This window comes from Notamacropus eugenii, chromosome 3 (assembly GCF_028372415.1).
Source record: "Notamacropus eugenii isolate mMacEug1 chromosome 3, mMacEug1.pri_v2, whole genome shotgun sequence".
Lineage (NCBI taxonomy): Eukaryota > Metazoa > Chordata > Mammalia > Diprotodontia > Macropodidae > Notamacropus > Notamacropus eugenii.
This window is the reverse complement of record NC_092874.1, coordinates 333,117,849-333,123,848: the sequence shown is the minus strand read 5'-3', so window position 1 is coordinate 333,123,848 and position 6,000 is coordinate 333,117,849.

Genomic DNA, 6,000 nt, shown 5'->3' with positions numbered 1-6,000 from the left:
TGGACATAGTTCCAAACTGCTCTCCAGAATGGTTGGATCATCTCACAACTCCACCAACAATATATTAGTGTTCTAATTTTCCCACATCTTCTCTAACATTTATTATTTTCCTGTTTTGTCATGTTAGCCAATCTGAGAGATGTGTTTGGTACCTGAGTTACTTTGATTTGCATTTCTCTAATCAATAATGATTGAGAACATTTTTTCATATGACTATAGATAGCTTTAATTTCTTCCTCTGAAAACTGCCTGTTCATATCCTTTGACTATTTATCAATTGGGAAATAAATTTGACTTGGTTCTCTAGATATTTTTGAAATGAGGCCTTTATCAGAGACACTGGTTGTAAAAATTATTTCCTGATTTTCTGCTTCCCTCCTAATCTTAGTTGCATTGGTTTTGCGCAAAAACTTCTCAATTTAATGTAATCAAAATTATCCATTTCATAATGTTCTCTATCTCTTGTTTGGTCATAAATTCTTCCTTTCTCCATAAATCTGACAGGTAAACTATTCCTTGCCCTCCCAGTTTGCTTATAGTATCAGCTTTTATATCTAAATCATTTACCCATTTTGACTTTATTTTGGTATTTGTTGTAAGATATTGGTCTATACCTAGTTTCTGAATACTGTTTTCTAGTTTTCCCAGCAGTTTTTATCCAATAGTGAGTTCTTATCCCAGAAGCTGGAGTCTTTGGGTTTCTCAAACAGCAGATTGCTAGAGTTATATAATACTGAGTCTTGTGTATCTAACCTATTCCCCTCTGTTCCTTAGCCAATACTAAAGAGTTTTGATGATTGTTGCTTTATAATACAATTCAAGATCTGGTACAGCTAGGCCACCCTGCCTAGCATTTCTTTTCATTAATTCCCTTGATATTCTTTCCTTTGATTCTTCCAGACGAATTTAGTTATTATTTTTTCAAACTCTATGAAATAATTTTTTGGTAGTTTGATTGATATGGCGTCTACCTTCTCTGGAGAGCACAAGCAGCTGAGAAACTTGATGTGGTATAATTGGGGAAAACGCTCTAGGTCCAGTGTTATCTGAAGTTTGAGGGAGATAAAGAAAGGAAATAGGATGGGGTTCCACTCCCCTCTCCCTCCCCCCAAAATTGTCCTTATACCCCAATTCTGAACTTTGGACTAGATGAGAAAAAGGGAGGAGGAAGAGATTGAATAAGGAAGGGAAGGTTTAGGAGCAGGGTGGTACAGCTCAAACCTGCTTGGAAGAGGCACCTTAGAAAATATGCAAATGCTACAAATCAGAGTGTGATTTATTGTTTTGTTAATTGTCTAGATTTCAGAAAATGATAGAGAAATGTTAATAATGAAGATTAAATTTTCAAGACGTGTCTTATGACTGGTTTTATTTGTTTGTTTTTCTGGAGATCCTAGGTGGTGCAATGCAGAGAACATTAGGCTGGAGTCAGAATGACCTGAGTTTAAATCCAGCCTCAGACATTTACTAACTAACTATGTGACCCTGAGCAAGTCACTTCACCTCAGTCTGCCTCAGTTTCCTCAACTGTAAAATAGAGATCATAATAGGACCTACCTTCCAGGGCTGTTGTGAGGATTAAATGAGGTAATATTCGTAAAGTGCTTAGCACACTACCTAGCACATACTAGGAGCTATATAAATCCTTGTTTCCTTTCTCCCAGTTAAACACAACCCTCACTAGAGGATACAAACATGAGAGGAACCAGGATCTTACTTTATCAATTTTTCCCCTCCTCATCAAAAAGGACTGGAAATAGTCATGGATTCTGAATCTCCCAGGAAATTTAGTTATATTCTAGTTTCTAAAGATACCAGTGTCAGTGAAACAAGTCAGTAAGAAGTCATGACATCAGGAACTTGATTCAGTTGTGAGAGACAAAGGCAATTCTGCCTTCAGATGATTTGTAAGGGCTGAAACAAGACTTGCAGGCATCTTGCACTTTCCCACAGTTAAGTTGTATCACTTGCTATGAAGTGCAAGATGGATAATTTTGATCACATTAAACTGAAAAGTTTTTGCAGAACCAAACCCCATGCATCCAAGATTCAGAGGGAAGCAGAAAACTGGGAAAGAATTTTTGCAGCTAGTGTCTGTGATAAAAGCCTCATTTCTAAAATATATAGAGAACTGAGTCAAATGTATAAGAATACAAGTCATTGCCCAATTGATAAATGGTCAAAGGATATGAACAGGAAGTTTTCAGAGGAAGAAATTAAAGCTGTCTATAGTCATGAAAAAATGCTTGAAATCACTATTGATTAGAGAGAGGCAAATCAAAACAACTCTGAGGTACGACATCACACCTATTGAATTGGCTAACATGACAAAACAGAAAGATGATAAATGTTGGAGAAGATGTGGGAGAGTTGAAACACTAATTCATTGTGGGTGGAGCTGTAAGCTGAACCATTCTGGAGAGCAATTTGGAATTACGCCCAAAGGGCTACAAAAATATGCATACCCTTTGACCCAGCAATATCACTTCTGGGACTGTATCCCAGAGAGATCATAGAAATGGGAAAGGGTCCCATGTGTACAAAAATATTTATAGCAACTCTCTTTGTAGTGGCCAAAAACTGGAAATCAAGGGGATGCCCATCAATTGGGGAATGGCTGAATAAATTATGGTATATGAATGTAATGGAATACTATTGCACTATAAGAAATGATGAACAAGAAGACTTCAGGGAGGCCTGGAAGGACTTATATGATCTGATGCTGAGTGAAAGGAGCAGAACCAGGAGAACTTTGTGCACAGCCACAACCACAGTGTGTAAGAGTTTTTCTGGCAGACTTGGAACTACTTTGCAATGCAAGGACTTAAAAAATTTCTAATGGTCTTTTAAGGAAAAATGGCTTCCACATTCAGAGAAAGAACTATGGAATTTGATTACAGAATGTAGCAGATCATTTTCTTTTGCATTACGTTTTGGTTTGTTATATGATTTCTCCCATTCATTTTAATTCTTCTACACAGCATGACTATAGTGAAAATGTACTTAATAGGAATGTATGGGTAGAACCTATATAAAATTGTATGCCATCTCGGGCAGGGAGGGGGGAAGGAAGGGGGGGAAATCTAAGTTATATGATAGTGACTGTAGAACACTGAAAATAAATAAAATTAATAAAATTTAAAAAAAGATTGTATCACTTGCCCTTTTATGGATCAGGCTGCTGAAATGATCCCCATTTCAGCATGGAATCAGGAAATGCCTAGACTATGTGAAGTATTATAAGTAACTCTTTGTCCCAGTCAACAGATCCCTCACTGCTTACAGGATGTGTAGGCACATGAGAGCACTAGTGTTTGTTGGAACTTGGTTGCTTCTGGACAATATTGGTCCTGATTTTCATGCATCTCCATATCACACATTTCTTCCCCCCTCTGTCCTCTCCTACAAGTCTGAATTGTGAAAGTGGAAAAAAATTAAAGAGCACTGCAATGTACAAATCACTTCTCATTTTATCCTATTTTATGCCCAGAGAACATTCAAAGCAACCTAGATTTTGATATTATCTGTCTGTCCTAGAACCAGTTGGGACAGGATCATCTCTGGTTGTGTCTCGCAAAAATTTTCCTCCATCTCTCTTCCCCCTGTGGAAGATTTCATGGGCCCTGGGTTCTCCACAGAGATTAAAAAAAAAAACACATGAACTGGGTTTTTATCAATGCAAAAAACTGATGCAATGCATCATGAAAAGAAAGTGTATTTAATGAGGAGCTTTACACTGTACTTTTTGGTATTTTTTTAGGTTATTACATTTGAAACCATTCTAAAACTGTCAATTTTTTTAAAAATAAAATGTTGCAGTTTTAAAAAATAATGTAAGTAACTCAGGGCAAAAGCAGTTCTGAACTTATGTAGACCCAAGCTCCCATCTTGGAGGTTTCTTGGTTTCCCCCTTTGGCTTATGCCCCAACTCAGAGTTTCTCCTGGAAACATCAGATTTTGCCTTGATTCTGGTTCTCATTTCAATGACTTCAGTTCTCTTAAAAGAACCAAGCTAAGCATATGGGTAACATAATCTATTACATAGCAAAGAATACAGAAAGGAAATTATTTTGAGGCCACAGAAAAGAACTTTCCATTCTGGTGCCCCCTCAGCCCCCAGGAATCTATTTTTTCACCCCTTCCTCTGACTTCAGTGTTGCTCTGGAGTTAAGATCCTTCCCTGCAGGAAAAAAAAATTCAATTTCTGTAGAGTCAAGCAATCCATTCGTTTGGTGAACCCTATCTTTTCCAGGGATCTGTATAGTTGGTCCAGACTCATATCATGGTCCAGAAGTTGAATTTTTCTCATCTCATGTGGGGAAAGAACACAATGGTCCATGATAGTTGAGCCCCTTTCCCCAAGAGCTGCACAGTCCATATGACTCACAGTACCAGAGTCAGTCAACAAGCTTTCATCAAGGGTGTACTATGTGCTAGGTACCATGCAGAAAAGGACAAGGTCCAGGTCTTTTCCTTGCCATTGTAATAGTGAGTCTAGTACCCTTGGCTGTGGCTCCTGAAGCTTCAAGCCTGAGCAACATCCTTGCCTTAGTCTAGGAAATCTATTGCTCTACTTTCTGCTACTCTATTGCCAGGACCTCACAGAAGTGGTGTGCTGATAAACATTTAACAGCTGGCTTCTCAGGGAGAAAAAAATACCAGGACACATTTGAAAGTTTAATCTGCATTATTAAAACTTTGTCCATCACTTTCTCTTTTTCTCTCCACTTTCTTAAGTCTAAATAAAAAAAAAAAAAAAACCAAATCAATCCCTCATTAGTTTGCCAATTCTGGGGTGTAAATGCTCACGTTGAAAATTTGGGAACTGACTTTCATTACCAAGTTTTTTTGAGGCAATAGGGATTAAGTGACTTGCCCAGGGTCACACAACTAGTAGATGTCTGAGTCTGGTTTAGACCTCAGGTCCTCTTGATCTCACGGCCGGTGCTCTGTCCAAAGCCACACTTAGCTGCCCCTCCTCACTAGCTCATATGAGCTGGCTCTGGTACAGCCCTGGGTTAACAGTTTAATAGCCCTCAGATTGAGCAAGGAACCCCTTGTTTGTCTACCTGGCATCTTCATCCTCTGTGTAGTATCTATTGGCACTATGGCTACTATCTCTACCATGGCCACTATCTCTATCATCCTCTTCGCCTTCCTAGGGAAAATGATATAACTGTTATAGCAGGATAGTCAGAACCAAAGATTTTTTGCTTTTGTGTTAGTTTGGCCCATAGCTATGCCTGACACGACCGAATCAGGCTAAAATAAGACCAGAGAGTGGCTATAATCAAACCTATGTAACCAGAAGAGAAGAGGAAGCAGTTGGTAGAATTAATCCAGGGTTAGGATTTTTAAGGCATGGTCTTTGATAATACAAGGATTAAAGGGCAGAGAATAGTGTGGAATTTAACTGGTTCACCAAGAAAGAGTCAGCATAAGAAAGGGAGAAGAGTGTAGCCAGTGCAGGGGGGATGGCCTGAGAAAGCCCTGAGGAATGGAAGGGTTGGAGGTCATGTTATCGTTCAGTCATTTTTCAGTCATGTCCAACTCTTCATGACCCCATTTGGGGTTTTCTTGGCAAAGATACTGGAGTGGTTTGCCATTTCCTTCTCCAGGAATGGTTTGCCATTTCCTTCTTCAGCTCATTTTACAAATGAGGAAACTGAGGCAAACAGAGTTAAATGACTTGCCCAGAGTCACACAGATAGTTCAGGAAGTTCATATTTGAACTAAGGAAGAGGAATCTTGACTTCAAGCCCAGTACTCTGTTGCATCACCCAGCTACCCTTGAACGTTATGGTAAAGACAATAAGCATGGTTAAGGATCATGAAGAAAGACAGGACGATAGAAGAATGTGGTCAAATAAATGAATCTGAGTTCATGCATACTGAAGTAAAATATGGGTTAGTGCATTCTGCCTCATCTTAAATAGCAAGACCAAGGATATGATGAAAAATGTGGGTAGTTTAAATGGAGTGGAAGAAGTCATAGGAACT